Below are 9,986 nucleotides of genomic sequence, written 5' to 3' on the forward strand. Positions count from 1 at the left end.
AGTTTCAAAGGCTTATTCAGGTCACTCTCTCCTAATCAAAGATCTCCAAAACTAGGGTTTTCACTTTATCAAAGGATTGTGAATATTCAAGACCTCAAATGGATCTCAAGGTGCCTCACATATATCAAAGTATATCCATGTAAATTATCAAACTTCAATTCCAAGGCTTTCCCATTCAAAGGCTCAGATGATCAATAATCGACTATGTTGACCTAAAGGTCAACGATAGTTAAAGTACAGTCAAACTTTAAGGTTTTTGGTCAACATCAAGTATGTGAGGTTATATCCATCATTTGATCAAAGGTTGATCATGATCTATCAATAGAAACTCAGAAATGAACAAATGCAAAAAGGTTCAAATTAGGGTTTCTTTAGGAGAAAGTCAACTCAACTTTGACTGGCCATAACTTTCACATGGAACATCAAAAATTCCCCACTCAAAGCCCATTTGGAAGGAAATTGGATTCTCTACAACTTTGTCTCTCACAAGCCAAGGCTAGAAATGCTTCATTCAAGAGATATGGTCTAAGAGATTATAGGTCCTCCAAAAAGTCAATAAAACATACCTTTTGGGTCAAAGCTCATAACTTGAGCATGGAAACTCCAATTGAGATGAAACCAAAGACATCATTTAGAGGACTCTCTAAGCTTTCTAGATTGATCAAGAACACCTCCATAGTGTTAAAATTGAGAGAGATACGAGGCTTAGAAATTGAGTAGTTTTCAAGAGAAGTATGAAACCCTAATTGACCAAAACTTGGTTTTTTGAACTAATGAGCCTAAGATTTGCACTCCAAACATGTCCATGACCCATAAAAGGATTCTTAAACCTTTTATTTCATTTTTATTATATTTATTTTTACTTATTTGAATTTTCATTCATTTAAACATTCATAAATCATATAAATATGAAATAAATAGGTTTTAATCAAAGATTCAATTGCCAATCAAATCCAATCATCCAATCATCATAATATGGATCAAATTTCGTGACATTTGAGATTGGAAAGAGAAGGATACAAGATTGGACCAAGATAGAAAGTTTTAATAGAAAATTTCCAATCAAATTTGATTTTATTCAAGGGCATGATTTTATTCTATTAACCCTAATGCTATCATATATATATATTCTGAAGACACCACAAGAGAGGGGGGACGGAAATTTTGGAAAAAAGAATAAGGGTTCCAAGCTTGGAAGAAAACAAAGGAAACTAGGGCACGCAAAAGAACTCACTCCATCCAGATTTAACCAATTCCAATCATTGCATCTTCTTCCTGAGGTCATCAAGAAGCATCTACGGCCGTCACGCAAGCTTGGAGCGCCCTAGAGCCCGTCATCTCAAGAGCTCCGACTTGGTGAAAGTATTGAATTCGATTTTGGTTATGTATGTATTGTTAACACGTTTCAGGTCTTTATTCATGTTCAGGAACTTATTTAGGACGGGTTTGACGTGTTTCATGTGAGCTTTGAAGCCCATGGCGTGTCACGCCATTGTTAGGGCATAAGGTATCTTGAAGCTCGATTCAGTAGTTGCAGGCGTTTTCGTTCGAAACTGACATCACCACTAGACTCGCAGCCCCCGAATTAGCAGGACTGGGTGGTTTTCTTTCTTGTTTCACTGTTTTTTCGCAGGTTCTGGTGGTGGAATCGGCCGGAGAAGACGAACGGCTAACACTGTTCCAGCGAAGGGCTTCTTGTTTGATTTACAGGGATGCTCACGTGGCCAGTCCCGTGGATGTCATTGGTTCCATTCCAAAGCCTGAATATTTGACCTCCTGCGTGGCGAAGTGGAGAGAGATAATTGGCCCTGGTTTAAGTTGTGGGTCCCACTTTGACTATTGTTTGAAATTTCCAGGTTTTTCTCTTTGTTGTAAATATATTTTAATGAATGTATATATTATATGACTAACACGGCGTAGCTCATCTGGCAAAAGTGGATTTATGAGACATGGAGAGCCTGGGTTCGATACCCAGGCATGACGCTTTATTTTTTATATAGCAAACTCAAGCAGCGATCCAGTGCGCCTCAAGAGCACACGCCCAGGATGATCCTCTAAATCTGAGCCATACAATCACACCAATTGCAGATCTGACGCCCAGCAGCTGCGGTCACACCATAGACCTTCAATAGCTTACCATACATGATTAAAGGCCAGGTTCTTCAATATTATTTATTTATTTCATCATTTAACTATTTAGATTAAACATTAATTAATTATATTTGAGTTAATTAATTAATTTATATTATGATTAGAATATAAATCAGGATTAGGATAATTATTTTCCCGATTTATATTCCCGATTATTCAATTATTTCAGGTAATTTGTTTAAATTAATTTTAATTAATATTATAGATCACAAAAACCCTGGAAAGGTTATATATATTAGGATTCGCCCAATCCCACACTGGCCATTTGGCCAAAGTTTTAGGATTTAATTTGTTATCCGTTCCGACTAAATTTATTGGTCGCAATGATTAACAATCGATTAATTTAATTAATCAAATCCAATAATATAATTTATATCATATTTATTTTGCTAAATGGTTGCAACCAAATCTATTGGTTACGATGATTAGCACTTCCTCTTTATCAAATTCGTTATTATTCGTAATCAAAGCTATTGATTATGAGGGATAACGATAAAATTAAATTATTTAAAATACACACATTTGCTATTCGTGATAATCGAATCTATCGATTATAGTGGTTAGCAATCCTCCCTTCTATCCGTTAGCCTTGGTAATCAAACCTATTGATTATCGCAACTAACGGTAACATATTAAAATCAGGGTTGTACGCCCAAATCTTAAAATACACTAAACCACGAAACTACAGATTTCCATCTCTGCGATTTTCAAATCTACGATAAGGTAATTCAAAATACCTTCGAACTTCGCATTTCAAAACTACGATAGGCCATTCAAAAAGCCTTTAAAACAACTTCCAACCATATCAAATCAAATTCGAATTCTAAGGCGTACAACCCTGTCCCCGAACTACGTAGACTCTGATCCTCCATAAGGAGGTACGTAGGCACTTGGCAACAAGGCGAGTCCCCTTCCCCGTAAATCTCATTTTCTCCCGATTTTATTTCTTTAATCATAAACCTTTAATCTTATTATTTGCCTTAACCCTGTTAACTGTCTGTCATCTTTCTTTGTGTTAGCCATAAACCTTAGCTTTATAATGCAAACCTTAGGAAAGGGTTGAGGGTGCCTAACACCTTCCCTCGACCTGAATATAGTATCTTACCATGATCTCTTAACTGCGCGAGGTTTCCTATTCGCCTTGGTAGAATAGGTGGCGACTCTAATCTTTAATTTTTAGGGCAGGTTGCTACACAAGTGAATGCATAATCCAAATATTTTGATAGAGGGTAGGACAAATTTGGGGTATGACAGTACTCAAAGATTTATTGGAAAATTTTGAAGTCTTTCATTGATTAGAGTCTCTACAAATTTATATATAGTGTTAGTACTTTTTATTTTATAAAAAATAATTAACAAATAATTAACGATGTTCATCAAAATCATTAACAAATATAAAAAGGAAATTATTTTATAACTAAAAGATCAAGTAGAGTACTATTTTGTTAATGACATAGTAAATCAGCTTAAAACTATTAGCTTAAGTATTCCTAAATGTATTTGTATTTGTATTTATACTATACTTTCATACTTAGCTATATAAACACATTTCTTGTATTATTGAAGTTAATCAATGAAACAGTAACTCTTTCCTTTATCTCCTTCTTCCTTTCTCTGTACTGTAACTATTTTGTAACTGTTTTTTGATGTTCATGATAAGTGGTGCTGTCATCATTGACAAGGCATCAGAGCTTCAAAAGCTCTGGTAGCCATTTATCTTTTCCTCTGCAATTCACCTATTCTCCTACAATTTTATTCCCTTTCTACAATCTTGCTTTGATTGCGTGTTTCTTTGGTTGCTTCTTCCTCTTTATTTCTTCGTTTTATTTTGGTTTTATCACACCTCTTGTTCTTTCTCGTATCAATAATGGCTACACTGAACTTCACTGATTTCTCCACCAATTCCGCAAACCCGTACTACTTTCATCCCAATGAAAACCCCACTCTTGTTCTTGTTTCACCAACTCTCGGTGATAGAAAATATCTTACATGGTCCAGATCTATGCAAATCGCTCGAATTTCCAAGAACAAAGAAAAATTCATTGATGGAACCCTAACAAAAACCTCTTGTTACCGATCCTTTGTATTCACCTTGGATTCGCTGCAATACAATGGTGCTAGCTTGGATTCAACGATCCATTTTGAATCGATTGCAAAATCTGTTTTGTGGATTGATACTGCAGCTGGAGTATGGAAGAACTTGAAGATGCATTTCTCCCATAAATTCATTTTTCGCATTTCAGATATTCAAGAAGAGTTGTATAAGTTTTGGCAAGGTACCCTTGATGTTTCCAATTATTTTACACAACTGAAAGTATCGTGGAATGAGCTTGAAAATTACCGTCCCCTTAAAACATGTTCTTGTGCAATTCCGTGCTCTTGTGATGTTGTTACATCCATCAAACGCTACAGAGGACAAGACTATGTGATTCTATTTCTTAGGGTTTGAATGAAAATTTTATTCATTCAAAGTCCCAAATCATGATGATGAATCCATTACCTGATATTGGTAAAGTGTTTTCCCTTGTTATTCAACAAGAAAGGGAAATAAACAACTCTCTGTGACTATTCTGAGTGTTGGTAATTCATATGAAGCAACAACTCAACAAGTTCAAACTGTTAAACCTGCACATAATGCTAATGCTGCAAAAGGGAAATCACCTTACAATGCTTCTAAAGGACACACTCGAATCTGTACACATTGTGGATGATCTAATCATACAGTTGATACATGTTTTATCGAACATGGTTATCCCCTAGGTTTTAAAATCAAAGGCAGACCAACTACTTCTGGTGCATCTCCTCCAGCTATGGCCAGTGTCAACAATACTGCAGAGACCACTTCCCCCAATCTTGGCTTCACTTAAGACCAATATAACACCATATTGGAGCTTCTTCAACAGTCCAAGATCAATTCAAAGGCCAAATCAGTATTAACATCACCCTTTGTCTTAGCTTCACATGCTTCAACTGGCAATGGTAAGCAACCTAATATCTGGATATTGGACATAAGGGTGATCAATGCATTTTGATGCACGTTCTTCCATGTTTGTACTCAAGCATTTCTTCGATTTGTTTTAATTATTTTTATGTTTTAATATGTTTTAATAATTTATTTTATTTTTGCACTTAATTGTTTTTCGTATTAATTTTTCAGCATTAGCAGCCTGCACGAATAAATTCATAACTGGAGCTTGGAGTATCGGATTGAAGTGTGCTACCAGTCGTTGGAAAGCTAAGAAAAAGATCTACGACTTTTGTTCAGAAGTCAGAAGCTAATTCGGACTCTAGCAAGGCCAGAAAACTCGTTGAAGATGCTACATTATTTTTGTATTTTTGTTTGGGTTAGTTGTATTGGGCCTGGATCGTACATTTGACCCAATTAGGTTGTGAAACGGGTTTGGTTGTTTTTACCTAGGTTAGGCTGCCGAAACACTATTCACGAAACACTGTTCATGTTACACTATTGACGAAATATTTTGAAGCTTGTACGAATTCATGGAGAACTAAACATCCAGGGTCGTTCTACTGTAGTTGCGTTTCTAACGCTTTGAGGTTTTTGCTTTACCAATTCAATTTGTTTCTCTTTCAATCCTGTTGCTTGAATTTTATTTGCTTAATCTAATCTTCATTGGAACAGTTTTGATTAAATTTGTTGATTACATCCTAATCCTTGATCGCTTTTGACGTAGCTTTTTCGTTAAATCGCGTAAGCAAAATCGTGTTTGCTTAATTCATGATTGTTTTTAATCCGTTTGCTTTATTCAGATATTAGGTGTGTTAATCTATATTATATCTTTTGCGCTTGTTAATTGATATAGTGATCGAATAGAGAAAGAAGCCGCTTAGGGAATTGGTGAGGTAGAACTCAATGATTAGCCGAAACGTGAAACAGTAGTTCGACTTATTTTCATAAACAGCTTATTTTTAGAATCACTTATTTTAAGCACTTTTTGTTTATCAGAAACCAAACCAAACCCACCTCAATTTGATTTCAGTTAGTAATAACTAAGAATCCTTGAGAGACGATATTCGAGTTAAATTGTCGCTGTACTACGTTTTTGAAAAACTACTCGTTTTTGATCCGCGCGCGACAGCGGATCAAGGGGCTACTGATCATATTTCCCATAACATATCCTTATTCACTGAATATAAAAACATATCTCCCATATCAGTCAGTCTTCCTGATAGATCTCAAATCCATGCTTCTATTTTTAGAATTGTTCATATTTCCAATTCCTCGACCTTGGATAATGTTATGTATATCCCTAGTTTCTATGTGAACCTTATTTCTATTGCTAAGTTAGTTGCTAGCAATAATTATATGGTTCAATTGAATGATCAATCTTATCACATCATGCAGAGTCATTCCAAGGCAATGATTAGTATAACTGACCTTCAGCGAGGCTTATATGTCTTTGACTCTGCAGGAAGAATTCCTCTCACTCTTCTATTGCTAATAATACTTGCAATCTTTGGAATTTGCATTTAGGACACATATATGGTGTAGGTTTACAAAGTTCTTCTAAAGTTTTCCCTTTTATTTCATGTAATAACAAAGTTGTACCATGTGATTCATGGCACTTTGCTACGCAAAAGAAGCTTCCCTTTCCTACTAGCATTACTCATTCTAATTCTCCTTTTGATATATTACATGCTAATTTGTGGGGGCCTTTCTCCACTATATTTACTTTAGGTCACAATTATTTCTTAACCTTAGTAAATGATTTCTCTAGATATACATGGGTGATTTTTCTCAAAACTAAAGATCAAACAAAACCAAGTCTTATTCAGTTTATAGCATACATTCAAAATCAATTTCATAAGTCCCTTAAATGTCTTAGGTCTGACAATGGCACAAAATTTGTAGCCATGACCTCCTTCTTTCAATCCAAAGGCATCATACATCAAAGGTCATGTATAGAAACCCCTAACAAAATGGGGTGGTGGAAAGGAAACATCAACATATTTTGAATGTTTATAGATCTTTGTATTTTCATTATAATATCCCATTGCCCATGTGGAACTTTTATATTCAACAAGCAATCCACATAATCAATAGATTGCCCTCTCCTCTACTTAAATAAAAAAGTCCACATGAATTGTTGTTTAGTGAACCGCCTTCTTTAATTCATTTAAAGGTTTTTGGATGTCTCTGCTTTGCTTCTACCATTTTGAATCATAGGATCCAATTTGATCCTCATGCCAGAAAGTGTTTGTTTCTTGGTTATAAAGAAGGCATTAAAGGGTACATTGTATATGACTTGTAGCATCATAATATTCTTGTGTCTAGAAATGTCATTTTCTATGAACATAATTTCCCTTTCAAACAACATACATGATATAATCATCCCCCCCTAATGCACCACAATATCACACACTTGATGATGTTAATATTGAGGCCCCTATCACTAGTACATAGGATAGGTCTCCTACTTCAAATATTTCCACTTTTTCAGACAACACTTTATTTTAAACAAAAAGATAATTTATGCAGACATATATGATACAAAAACAAATCAAATGGAATAACGACTATAGACTATAAAGCTCGAACTCGGACACGAGACACGATACAAACACGGACACGAAGACACTGCTAATGTAAAAAACATAGGATACAAACAAGCTATATATTAATAAAATAATGCAATTTATGAGCATAATTTATAAAGAGTCTAAAATGAGAATCAAAATTTATGTATATTTAAACTTACTACTTTCAATCAACAACAAAAATTAAATGGAGTACTTTAAATTAAGAAAGAAAGGAATGAGTATCGCAAGAGAAAGAGTGGAATACCAGTCATGGAGACACGGGTATATCGGCAAGCGGTGAAGATGAAAACAAACAAAAAAATGAGAACAAACTGAGAAGATGAAAAAATAAGGAATACAAGTGGTTTTTAGAGTGGAGAAATGAAATATGAAAGGTAAGAAACAATTTTATTTTTTAAAATTATGAAAATTTGAAAGGTTGCAGTGTGCATTATTTGAAATAGTGTGTCGTATCCGTGTCCGTTGCATTTTAATTTTTTCTTCTATTGGACTCTTCAAAAAATTGTCGGATACGTGTTGTACGTGTGTCGGTGTCTGATATGTGTCAGGTGCGGGAACACGCCTTCTGATTGACGTGTCGAAGCTTCATAAACTATAGAAGAAAATACAAGTAAATATCATCAATATGTAAACACTAAACACATACATGTAAAGAATGCTATTAAGAAAAGAATAAAATCATTTTCCCTTGGACTAGTAGAAATAATTGAAAACCAGTCAGAACAAAGATAATTATCCAGAGCAAAATTAAAACCAAAAAACCTTCAAAGTCATTAAAAATCAAAGTTTGCATAATCCTAACAGTAACCGTAGGATCGCAAGCACACAGAAACAACATGCTAAACTTAAAGTCATTTAGAGTGTTTAAAGGCTTTGATCTCTGCTTGTGCTTATGATAATTCCTTGTCCATGTTTGCAACCACACAGAAACAACATGCTAAAATCAATAAAAACATAATAAAATCAACTCAAAAACTAGTCAGATCGAACTAAATTCTCACACATCTAACATCATTCTCAAGTCGATTAAGCTCCAACTTCACTGGATCAGAATCGTGAAGTACGAAGATCCTATTAGGGAGAGTGTATGAGATTAACAAAGACCTAACCTACGGGTTCCAAACTCACCGAGAATGATTAAGACAAGGTGTTTCTCTTCTTCTAGAAAAAACCATAGAGACAGAGGGCATATGGGAGGGACGAAGAGTGTTTATTCTTCTATTTGTCGTATGAGGGAGATCTGGAATGAGATTGAAAAATGGCTTGTAAATGTGTTTTTTCTTCATATCAGGGTGTCTTAGATTATGAAATTTTGGTTAGAATAATAATACGAGTGTGAGTAAGTGGGAAAATAATTTCACATTGGATAGAAATATGGTGACTTGAGTATTTATAAGTTGGAGAACCCACTCACATATTACCTTAAAGTTTTTGGTGGATAAGTGGTGTGTCTCTCACAAAGGTTCCTAGTCCTACACTATGTATCAATGCACTTGTAAGAGATGGGAGAGAGAAATTGAAAAGTTTTAAGTTAACTAAAAAAATCTTTTCATTTTCATTTTTTTTTGTAATTTTAAGTTTTATATTTAAATTTTTATATTCGATCTATATCTATTAAATATTTCATTTAAATCAATATTTATAATATTAGAATATAGATGATCAATTATTTGAATAAAATTTATATAATAAGATATTTAATATTTCAAAAAAATAAATAAAATTTTTATTTATATTTTTAGTAAAATAAAAAGCTACATTATCATTACAAAATTTAAGTTTTATAATCATTTAAAAAATGTTTAAAATATAATATTTCCCTCACTAAATTTTATGACTAATATTATCATTTACATTTATGAAGAAATTTGTGATGGAATTATTAGAGAAATACAATTTATCTCAAAATGATCATATTTGTTAGGGAGTTTGTGACAGATTATTTGTGAGGAAATGTTTTCATTACAAATTCCATCATTGATGTTCATTAATCTAAAATTTATCATATAAACCCTTTTCCGTCCTAAATTTCGTCGCAATTTGTGAGGGATTTAATTCCCTCGCAAATTTCCATAACTAAAATGTGTTTTTTAAGTAGTGCCCCGTGATCAAAGCGATGTTAAGGGTGTTGTGGACCGCCCAAGCTTCCGCTGCCAGAGGGTCGTCGAAACCCTTCTGCTGCCAGGTCATCTCAGCCATTATGGTGTCGTTCTCCCTCTGGGTGAGACCCCCCAAAATTCCACTATCCTTTTTGCGACATGTACGCATCAAATTTA

Source organism: Vicia villosa, linkage group LG3, assembly GCF_029867415.1.
Source record: "Vicia villosa cultivar HV-30 ecotype Madison, WI linkage group LG3, Vvil1.0, whole genome shotgun sequence".
Classification (NCBI taxonomy): Eukaryota; Viridiplantae; Streptophyta; class Magnoliopsida; order Fabales; family Fabaceae; genus Vicia; species Vicia villosa.